Raw genomic sequence first — 11,506 nt, forward strand, 5'->3', positions numbered from 1 at the left:
AAAGCTTTATTACTCACATTATGAAGCTTTCTGGGGAGTGTGGGGAGGCTTCCAAGGAGGCCCAGAAATTGAGAGAGCAGGGAAAGGAGCTGGGCTTGGGGGTCAGACCGTGGTTGGCAGGCGGGGCTGGGTGAGGTTGCTGCACAAAGAGAGGCCATAATAGGTTGGACTTCCCAGGAGTGACAGAGGAGGATGCACCTGGGCTTGCTCATCAGTTTGCCCAGATGTGGACAGGTGGGCCTGAAAGTCATCAGCGGCCAAACATCAAAACTGGAGTTATACTGTTACTTGCACAGTTTTGCATCTTTGCCTGAAATTTAGCATTGTATGTTCTATGTTTAAGGGTGACCAAAAGCTTTATAGTTATATTAAATTTCTCTTGGTATTGGCATCTTGTGGCAATGCCAGTTTTCTCTATAACTGATTATTTATATTCCAGGAGGATGTGTGGATTAAAAACAAATCGATTTTTTTTCTCATAAAACAAACAAACAGACAGTCATGGAATAATAAAACATAGCATATATCCCGAAAGTAATGCATCAAAAATTGTTTCTTGAAAATAAATACAGCTTGTTCAGGGAAGAGAATACAGATGGTTTTCTTGTTTGTGAGTATATTTGCATTTTTTATGCTCACACATGACTCTCACTCTTCTGCAAACTGACTGCAGAATGTGAGTCATATCTAATCTGCTTTTAAATATTGGTCCTAAAGAACGTAGGTACTTATAATCCTATATTTGGAGTCCACACCTAGTGACAACAAAAGACAACTCAAGTCAGCTTCGAACAGGAATCATAACTAACCGCAGGGCTATTTTTTCCATCTATAATAAAGAATGTTCCAGCATCTTTAATGACCGAAGATAATCCTCTGCCGTCATCTTGTGCATCTAGGTTATAAAAATATATACACTGCTTTGAAAAAAGGTTCTGGTCCACTGATGTCATGTGAAGGTCAGATTGTGGAAAGCTGGCATTTTTACAACAAGAAATCAAGCCTGCTTATGTTTTCTCTCGGTATTTTGAATAAAGGATCTCACTACTTAGTTTCCAACTTGAAGATTTAATTAAGAGCATGAGAAGTGATTGATTCTAGATGCTGATCACCAAAGATGACTTGCCATTCATTAGAGAAACACCTTCTATCGAATTGTATGAGTGAAAAAAGTCTGATCGAAGACCGACTGAAAAACATTTGCGTAGACCAGAAACATCAGAACAAATTGGAATATTCCATTCCAAGATTTTTTTGTTTGAAAAGCACTTTTAAAAAAATAAGATATTTGGTAGAAACATTAGCCAAACCTATTTTTTCCCTTTAATGCAAAAGAACTTGTCATCTCCAAGAAATAAAGTGGGTATGCTTTTCGAACCGAGGTGTAAAGATTGGCAATACAATGTCAAAATACTAGCTGGATGGGGGAGATACTTGCGATGGGAAGGAGGGGGAGGCGGGGTGACTGCGCAGAGAGGAAAGCTTTTCGCAGTGTTTAGTTTAGAGAAGCCGGTGCCCTTTGGCTTCCCCTCAGAGGCACGCTCACCAGCCTCCCCTCCCCTGGAGCTTGCCTTCTGGTGGCTGCCGCGCCAGGAAGCTCCCCCAGGCTTTGTGCAGATCACCTGGGAGCCAGGTCGGAGCTGAGCTGGTACCTCTCCCTCCTGGGAGCCCCGCATGCTAACCTAATTGAGGCTTTTAGCCATTCAATGGCTTTGGCTTCAAATTACCTCTCCTGCTTTCTGCCCTCAGTAAGAGCTCTATCAGCCTTACCAGGTAGAGACAGCAACCTGAATGAGCGAGCTCACACTGAGCCCTCTCCCTTCTCCTAGGCTCGGGCCTAGATGAAGGGTGCTGTGGTGACTGACAGCTGCAGATCAAAGATCCCCCAGAACCCCAGGGGTCCCGCAGCCCCGACTGTTTCCCTAGTAGAAATCTCAGAGGCTGTGTCTTCCCAGTAGCTCCATAACCCGGCATGAGGAAGCCAGGAAGAGAGGAAAGATATTCATCTCACCCACTTCTCTCCCAGGCCTAAAGTCGTGTAGTGACTGCCCGAGGCACTTGGCAGGAGCCCAGGGGCCCGGCCTGGACTCCCAGGCTGGGGCTGGCTTCATCATTGCCCTCTCTCTGCAGGCTAATGGCGAAGGCCTGCGCTGGTGAACTGGGCAAACCACCTCCAGTCACAACCTAAACGCAAAAGAAACCTTTGTTTATGAGCATATTCCCCAAATTTGTCTTTTGATGTGCTCAAGAGACGTTCCCACAGGCTCTCTGCCTCTGCCTCGCTTCACCTACAGAGCTCCCAAGGCCTCCGGCTGCTCTGGAGCAGGGGCTTTGTGTGGTTGTGTTAACTCCTGACCCCAAACTGGAGTTTTCATGGTGACCCTAGTCTAAAGTTGGTCCTGTGAATCTTGTGAAGAAGTTAGAGATCTTAGCCCTAGACCAAACAGCGTGACTGAGAATCCTCATCTCTGTAGTATGCCAAGTTCATGTTCTAATATTAAGCAAATTGCTGCATTTACAAGGGGAGAGAGAGTTCTGTGCCTTAGGGAACACTGGCTATTTATTTGTAGAAAACTAAAAACAGCCTTGGCATAAACTCAGGCTAACCCCCAGCTGGTATTACTCTCTAACATTAAAGGCTGAGTATTGACGAGGAAAGTAATGCTTATAACCCCAGTATATTAAATACCCGCTGTGGGTCTCGTGCCGTGCTAGACACTGTGCCCACGTTCTCCCTAGTTTTCTCAACAGCATAAGATGTGTGTTTTTTTGTTTGTTTGTTTTTTTGTTTTTTAACCCCTACTTCACATTCATTAAAACAGAGACTGCGAGTGGCCAGGGAACTTGCCCAAGGTCACGTGGCCGGCCAGAAACGGTTTCATGTCCAGGTCTGCGGGCCTTTTACTCCTCAGCCCTTCTAACTGTTATTTTGACATTGCATTGGCAGTTTTTACAGTTCCCTTCAAAAAGCTTCTATCTCAGAGATGACAAATTCTTTTGCACTAAACAGGGAAAATATTTCTCCTAAATGGCTTCTTTCTTAAGGGCTCTTACAGGAAGAGAGCCCTTGGCGAGCTGCAGACGTGGGACCGCAAAGAACTGTTAAGAGCCGCCACCTCACAGAGCTGTTTTGACTGGATTCCACCTAGGCATGTGGTGCCCTTAACACAGTATCTGTCACACAGTTAGCACTGAAAAATGTTAAGGTACACCATGATGATGACGATGATGATGGGGTCGACATGGTTATCACTCTTAAGGAGTTGCCCGGCCAGTGGAGGAAGCGTTCAAGTAAACAGATGATTGTAATATGGTGAGGTAAGAACAATGTACGAAGTGTGACCAGGGCTAGAGAGAGAAGTCACCCTGGATGGGGGCAGGGGTGCGGGTGGGGACCGCAGCATTCAGCCAACGTGTAGGCATCCATGATCTCTCGTCTGCTCATCATCTGCGCAAATAAGGACAAAGTTAGGTTTGGGCAGCTGCTGCTTCTATCATTTCCTTTGGCCTGTGCAGGATCTCCAGGAGCTTTTTAAAACACCACTTTGGATGCTGTTGGCGGTATTTTGGACTTGTGTTCCAGTCATCAGAGATCCCACTGTAATATAAAGGGACAGGCGGGATGGAAAGAAAAAGAATTATGGTTGCTTAGGAAACTAAACACTACATTTCCTGTGAGTACATTCTCAAGGCTAAAGCTCTCTCCATGCTCACTGCAGGATTTTTTTTTTGACAGCAGTGTGTACCTGTCAAAAGGTTTTGAAAGAGTGTAAAACTAGGGTTCTTTGGGTTCCAGGAGACTCGAGACTTTGATAAGAAGCCTTTCATCTGTTGACTTTTCTTGGGTGGCCTTCCCTGGTCCTGTTCACCTGAAGACACAGAATCTTGGTTTCTGGCCATCTGGGAACATGGCTCTTATCTTCTTAGCCTGCCTGTAAAAGAAGGGTAAGCCTTGGTGACTTTGAATCCCACTAGATGTAATTTGCCATTCTGTCATTTACTAGCTGCGTGACCTCAGGAGATTTAATTAACCCCTTTAAACCCAATTTCCTTGCCTACAAAATACAGATGATAACGCTTGCCTTGAAAGCTTGCTGAAGGAATCAGATGCAGTAAGGTTTGTGAAGCAAGTGGCATTTGGCAGGCACTCAATAAAAAGCAGGTATGCTTATTTATATTTATATTAGTAATGGTCTAGAAAGGTCTCCAGGTGGACCTGGAACTCAAGGCAGGCCTGAGGAAAGGATGGGACTGAGGCAGATGGAAAGGAGGCAAAAGGCAATTTGACAGGAGACTAGCATGATGAGAGCCTGTGCCTTGGAGGGCTGGAGGCACATCGGTGTCGCTAAGGGAGGCCAGCTGGGGCCTGAGTTTGGAGGATCTGACTGCCGAGGAGTTCTGGCTTTGCCGTGGAAGTCAGCAGGGAACACGAAAGGTTCAGAAGGAAGCAGAAAGTTCCCCTCGGGGCCCCTCTCTTCCTCAGCCTGACCTTGACAACATCCGGACTTCTCTTAAACTTGGATAGGCTCTCAGTTTTTTTTAACAGTATTTATAGTTCTCCTTACCTTTTACAATAGCCGCTGGACTTCCTGCGCCCAGGACAGCTGCAAGACTCTCTTCCCAGCCAGCCTCTCCTCTACCTCCAGGGGAGCAGCTGAAAGGCGGCTGCACGCACAAACACTCCCTGACGGTTAAGAAGCAAATGATTTTTAAAGATTAGCTGGCACAAAGGGAAACAAGGCCCCTTAAACCTCCTTAGTCAAATAAAAGCTGCCTCTGAATCAGAGGAGCGATCTGCCATGACTCACGCTTTCATGAGGCTCTGTGGAGAAGGCCATCTGCCAGCAGATCTGGGGGCGCGGTTCCAGGCAACCGGAGACCTTTGGCTTGTGGGGAGGGGCAGTGCTTTACTCCAGCAAGCAGATCACAGACAGGGAGGCTGACACAGGGACCCAAGAGGTTTCCTGGAAGGTTTTCTTCCATAGGAGGCAGCAGAGTCAAGGGAAGCAGTTCTTTCTTCACTGCTTTCAGAAAACAAGGGCATTACAGCTAAAAAGTGTTGAGTGTCCAGCTGATCTTTTAACTAGTAGTTCAGGGGTACTCTTCAGGAGGTCTGTCAACTCCTGCAAAATTCGGTGGCTATGTGCATTTTGTGGGAAGAGGACTCGTAGTTCTAATCAGATACTTTTGGTTCTAAGACCCCTTTCATGTCTCGATTATGCCTAAAGCTTCTTACTTTGTCAAGAGAGCATGATTGAGTGACTTGTCTGAAGTCACTCCACCAGTGGGTAGCAGAGAGAGAGTGGAAGCAAATTCTCCAGGGCCCCATGAGATACCCTAAAATAGGAGACATTCTGTGATATTTTGAACATGGCCCCTAGGCAGGAATTAAATGTGCCGAGGACTACTTCGAAAGTCTTTTCACTACCAGCCCCTCGTGTCCTTCTGGTTAAATCCTCCCCCCATAGCACCACCCACCTGTCGGGCTAGCTTCTCCGCAAGAGGACAACATGCTCCTGGTGTCAGGCGTTGGCAGTGGGAGCATTGGCGAAGCTGGCTCCCTGATTATCACACACCTGAGGGTAAGGGGCAGGATTGTGGCTGAGTTTCTGGCTCTCTTGTCTGTACACTCAGGGGCAATAGCAGATTGAGGGTAAGCAGAAAAATGGGAGCATTCTGGGGGCCTGGGAGTCGATTGCTGCTTTTCTTTTTCATTTATTCGGATGATCAGTTACCACTTTGACCTAACTTCCATGGAACATCATCACAGCTGTGTTACAGAGCCTGTACTCTGGAGGGTGACAGTTTGGGTTTGAATCCTGGCTCTATCAGTTATTATTGATACAACACTTTGGGCAACTTTCTTAATTTTCTGGACCTTGATTTTCCCAAGTGTACAATAGCATACTGGCATCCACATTTAGCAAAGCAGATATGTGCCAGCCCTTCACACACGGCCAGGCTGGTCTTCCCAGCCCAGCCTCCTTGCTCTCGGGTCTGCTGGCGGATTGAATTCTCTAGCAAATGGAATGTGAGGGGAAGTGATGTGAGTTAATTCCAGGCCTGGCAGTGAAAACTTCTTAGGTGATCCTCCATATTCTCTCTTATCCCATTTGCTGGCTGAGGGTCCCTGAGGAGACTCTGAAGTCCTGGGAGATGATGGAGCCACCTGAGGGAAGGACCTGAATCACCACGTGGAGGGCGACCTGCCAAACACCTGCCCTGAACTATTGCTAGTGTTTTACAGCAGTTAGCCTACTTCATAAGGTTGTTGTAAGAATTGAATGAATTAACATATCCACAGCTCCTAAAACAGTGCCTGGAGTACACACATATATATTTGTATTTATAAATACATAGAATTATATTTATATATAAATATCTAAATATAGAACATATATATTTATAAATATATATTTATAAATATATAGAATTATATTTATATATAAATATCTAAATATAGAACATATATATTTATAAATATATATTTATAAATCTATATAAATGAATTATATACATGATTGTTATTATGATGAACAGATAAAAAGATATATATTGAGAGAGAGACTGCAAGAGTTATCTTTAAAGGTTGCAGAGGTAGTTTGCCACAGTTTTTTTCTTTCCAGCTTTATTGGGATATAATAGACATACAGCACTGTACAGATTTAAGGTGTACAGCATAATAATTGGACTTACACGTATTGTGAAATGATTACCACAGTGAGTTCAGTTGACATCCATCATCTCCCATGGATACAAAAAAAAGAAAAAAAAAGTGTGCTTTTTTTTTTTTTTCTCGTGATGAGAACTCTTGAGATCTGCTCTCTTAACTTTCGATTATGCCCTTCAGCAGTGCTGACCACAGTTGCCATGCTTTATATTACACCCCCAGGACCTATTGATCTTATAACTGGAAGTTCGTGACTTTTCACCACCTTCGTCCAATTCCTCCTCCCCACAGCCCTGCCTTTGGTAATCGCAGATCTGTTTCTTTTTCTGTGAGTTTTCCACGTGTAAGTGAGATCGGACAGTATTTGTCTTCCTCTGTCTCTCTTATTTCGCTTAGGCCGGAGTCTCATTTCTTAGATTACCTCCAAGATAATATTTTAGAAAATATTTTTACTACACAGTTGTAGAGTATGCATTTGGGGGGACAGAAGATGGCATTGTAGAAAAATGTGTGGAGACATTTATTAGTACATTCCTATGTTTTTTTGAAGAAAAACGAAAGACTCCCTTTCCTCAAAGAGATACAGTCTGGATGAGACAGACAATTAAAAAAAAATTTTCAACCAAATATGGTGTTTATGCAAATGCAATATTTTCACTTTTCCACTCTAATACTTAATAAAATCGTTTGCTTGTATGGCGATTAAGAAGGAAAGAAGAAGGAAAGGGAAGGAAGGAGAGGAAAGTCATACCTGAGGCTGCCTCAGAAGCATCTCTCTCTCCAGATGTTGGTATCTTTTTTTTCCCCAGTCATAAAGGTTTCAACACTAAAGGAATCATTAGTTCTTTTCATGACTGTTAAAAGGTTCTGCTACCGGCGACCCGCCCCAGTCCCTCCCCATGCATCCCTGCCCACCCCCGAATCCATTCAGCACATTCTCCCCAGGGTACTTGCTCCAAATCCTCCCATGTCGCCTCTTTCTCTCTTGCTCCAAGCCCTACCTTGTTCTTGGTTGCTTCCTGCTGGGAATCTCAAACTTCTTAGAAAAGAGCCATCATAGTAGAGGAGAACAAACTAGTGTCATTCATTTTCTAGTCATTGATTCAATTCATTGAAATAACATTGTTGAGTCCGTGCTATGAACCAGGGGATAAAACAGTGAACAAAACAGGCAAAAAAAAAATTCCGCCTTCATAGAACTTACTCTACAGTATTGGAAGATAGGGAATGAATGAATAAATAAGTTATGTCATGGTGCATTAAATGGTGATAAGCATAAGGAAAAAAATCAGGGAAGAATAATAGTAGATACCAGGAGTTGGGGTAGAAGAATGCTATTTTAAATAAGGTAATCAGGGAAGGATTCACTGAAAAGTGATATTTAAGCCAAGACCTGAGAAGGTGAGGAAGCAAGTTATACGCAAAGATGAGGAAGAGCATTGCGGAAGGAAGGCATTTGGGCCAAGGGCAGGCCTGGCGTGTTTGCGGGGCAGCAAGGAGTCCAGCATGGCTGGCGTGGAATGATAAGGGAAAAAAAAGAAGCTGGATCAAGTGAAGGCTGGAGGACCAGCAGACGGAGGTTGGCTTTCACCCCGAGTGAACTGGGAAGCCACTGGAGGGTTCTAATTGGAAGAAGGGCTTGACCTGACTTATGTATTGAAATGATGGCTCTGGTCGCTCATAGGAGAATCACCTAGAGTGGGCAGAGACAGAAACCGGGAGACCAGGAAGGAGCCTAAGATAGGAATACGAGCGGATGAAGGCAACTCAGACCAGAGCGTCACCAGGTAGAGCCAAGACATTTTCTGATCGAGTGAATGTGGGGTGTAAGTAAAAGAGGAATCAATGATAACTCCATAGTTCGAAGCCTAAAAATATAAAAGGTGGAGTTGTCATTCAGTGAGATGGGAGAAGAGAGATTAAGAATTTCCTTTTTAGCTGTGTTAAGTCTAAGATGCATATTAGATATCCAAGCAGGATGACAAGTATGCAGCTGGAATTCAGGGGAAAGGTCCAGGCCAGAGGCATAAATTTGGAAGTTGTCGGCTTACAGATGGTATAAAAAGCCATGAAACTGGATGAGATCACCCCATCAGAACATGTGGATAGCTGAAACTAATATAAAATAATATCGAATGTCAACTGTAATTGGAAAATAAAAGAAGGAAGAAAAAAAAAAAAAGAATGTGTGGACAGGGAAGACATTAAAGGACTGAGACCTGGGGTCCCCTATAAGAAGTGGTCTGGGAGGTGAGAAAAACCAGCAAAGGAGATTGAAAAGGAGTGGCCACTATGATAGATGAGCCCCTGGCAGAATGTAAGTCCCGGAAGCCAAGTGAAGAGTATTTCCAGGAGGAGAGGCTAATAAACTGCATTTGATTCTGGAGTAGTCAGATAACTTGTGGGCAGATAACTGACCATTACATTTAGCAACATAGAAGCTATTGGGGGCTTGAAAGAGCAAAGCAGGAGCAAAAGACTGATGGGTGGGCTCAGGAGAGACTAGGATGAAGAGTACAGAGAGTAAATTTAGACACAACTCTTTGAATGAGTTTTGCTGTAAAGGAAGGTGATTAAAGGAGCCATAGGCGGAGGAGAACATGGAGTCAGGGGAGGGTTTTCCTTAAAATGGGAGAAATTATTTTCTAAATGTATGTCATCAGAAAACTGAGGGTATATTGGACAGATCAGCCTGCCACGAGCATAAAATTTCTTTGAAATCTTAAAAGATTCACATCGGTTTTTCCTTTTAGTCTGAAAAATATGTTTTACAAGTAATCTATCCTCTCCAAATCATTTAGTAAAATTAACTCCCTCCCCCAACAACAACCAAAAGGCTGTATTTGTCCTATTGCCCCGAGAGTTTGAGAAAGGATACACATGCCCCATTCAGAGAAGCCGGGTTCAACAGACAATAGAAGACTTGGAGAACCAGATGATGAGGAAGTTGCATACTGAAGAGGCCAGGAGACTGTTTCCAAGAAGGAGGGTGTCAGGGGTAGTGAGGAATGCAGCCAAGAAAGCCAGAGATTTGAGGTCTAAAGTGTGTGGGGTGACTCTGCCATTGGTAACTTGACCTTTCTCTGCCAAGAGACATGCAGGGACCTGTTTCTCATGGAAAATAGCATGACATGGTCTGTGTCTATCAGGATCCCTCCTATGGTGTGTGACAGAAGCCCAGTTCAAACTCACTAAACAAAAGTGGGCATTTACTCCCATTACCGGAATGGTCAAATGGGTGGTGGGGAACCAGCTCCAGACATAATGATCAAGAGTTCAGCTGATGTCATTTAGAATCCATCTATTTGTCCCTGTGTTCTTCCTCTCTGTTGGCTTCGTTCTCTGACAGGCTCTTTCTAGTGGCAACAAAGATGGCCTCTAGCACCTTCAGACTCTCTTGCTTCATAGCACCTGAACTCCCAGAAGGACAGTGAGAATCTCTTTCTCAACAGTTCTAGCAAGCCTTGGGAAGGGATTGGATTGGCCCATCTTGGGTCATGTGCCCATTCGTGGACCAATGACTGTGGCCAAATAGATGCAGAAGTCTGATTAGGTAGGCTGGAGTCATGTGCCTCCATCTCGAGCTTGGACATGAGGCCTCATTGACTGAGGATAAGGAAGAGGTTGTCCCCAGAGGGAAATTAATGTTCTATTGCCAAAAAGAAGGGGGATGCAGGAGCAAAAACAAATATTGTTGTCCATTTTACACTGCTAATTTCAATTAACTTTTGAAGGCAAAAATCCTATTTTAGTCAAGAATTATTATTGCTTAGCTATTCATATTTTGGGGGCTTATTTTATTATTTCTTTGGAACTTGAAATTAAAATTTTAAACTGTAACGAGAAGGTAAGCCCAATAAAACTAGAAAGATGAAATTAACAAAGACAAAATCTAATAGTATTAAAATACAAATCAACAAAACAATAAAAGGGTAAATAAATTCAAAATTGAATTACTTGGGAAGACTAATAAACAGATCGCACAAACTTTATTAAGGATAAAAGAGAGCAAAACATGTAAGTTTATAAATAAAAAAGGAGACACAACCACATATACAGAAGAAATTAAAAGTCATAAATGGATGCACAACTGAAAACATAAAGGAAATGTATAATTTTAAAAAAATATATAAAATATCAAAATTAATGATAAAAGAACAAGAAAAATCAAATAAACATTAAGTATTATAGAGGAGATGGAAAAGATGACTTTAAAAACACCATTGAAAACAGGTATTAGTATGAGATGGTGTCACAGTTGAGTTTTAAATTTTAAAAATAGATAATTAGTATAAACTAATGCTATAGTAATAATCACGTTGCAATGTATAAATGTATCAAATCAACACATTGTACACCTTAAACTTATGCAATGTTTTATGTTAATCATATCTCAATAATAAGAATTTTAAAAAATAATGTTACTTAAATAATTCTAAGCCTTCAAAAAATGTAAAAAGTTCTATAATTCAGTATTAAAAAGAATCAATCAATCAATTAAGCATGCAAAATATTTTTTAAAATTAGCTAGTAGAATCCAGCAATGAACTAAGAGAATAATAACTTCATGACCAAGTAGCATTTATTCTCCTAATTCAAGTCACAGAAAAGCAATTCCAGGTGGCCACTGCATGTATGAAAAGAGGCTCAGACTCATGTGCACTCAGGGAGATATGAAGTTGTCATAACGAGACATCAATTTACATTGATCAGATGGAAAAATAAGAGAGAGACAATTCCCATTGCTAAAAGGGATGTGGGAACTTCCATAAATTTCTGGTTAGAAATATGAATTAATGAAATACCTCTGGAAAGCAATTTGGCAATGTCTGTTAT

General features: G+C 42.6%; 1 long non-coding RNA gene across 1 annotated transcript; it reads right to left on the minus strand.

The window, feature by feature from the left end:
* LOC107520782 lies at window positions 1-5,157 on the minus strand. Its single transcript, XR_001599404.2, has 3 exons — window positions 4,809-5,157; window positions 4,566-4,684; window positions 1-3,932 (listed from the first exon to the last, which is right to left on the minus strand). It is a non-coding gene; the product is annotated as an uncharacterized LOC107520782 (long non-coding RNA).
* Window positions 5,158-11,506: the final 6,349 nt, after the last annotated feature.

Source organism: Rousettus aegyptiacus, unplaced genomic scaffold, assembly GCF_014176215.1.
Source record: "Rousettus aegyptiacus isolate mRouAeg1 unplaced genomic scaffold, mRouAeg1.p scaffold_m13_p_10, whole genome shotgun sequence".
Classification (NCBI taxonomy): Eukaryota; Metazoa; Chordata; class Mammalia; order Chiroptera; family Pteropodidae; genus Rousettus; species Rousettus aegyptiacus.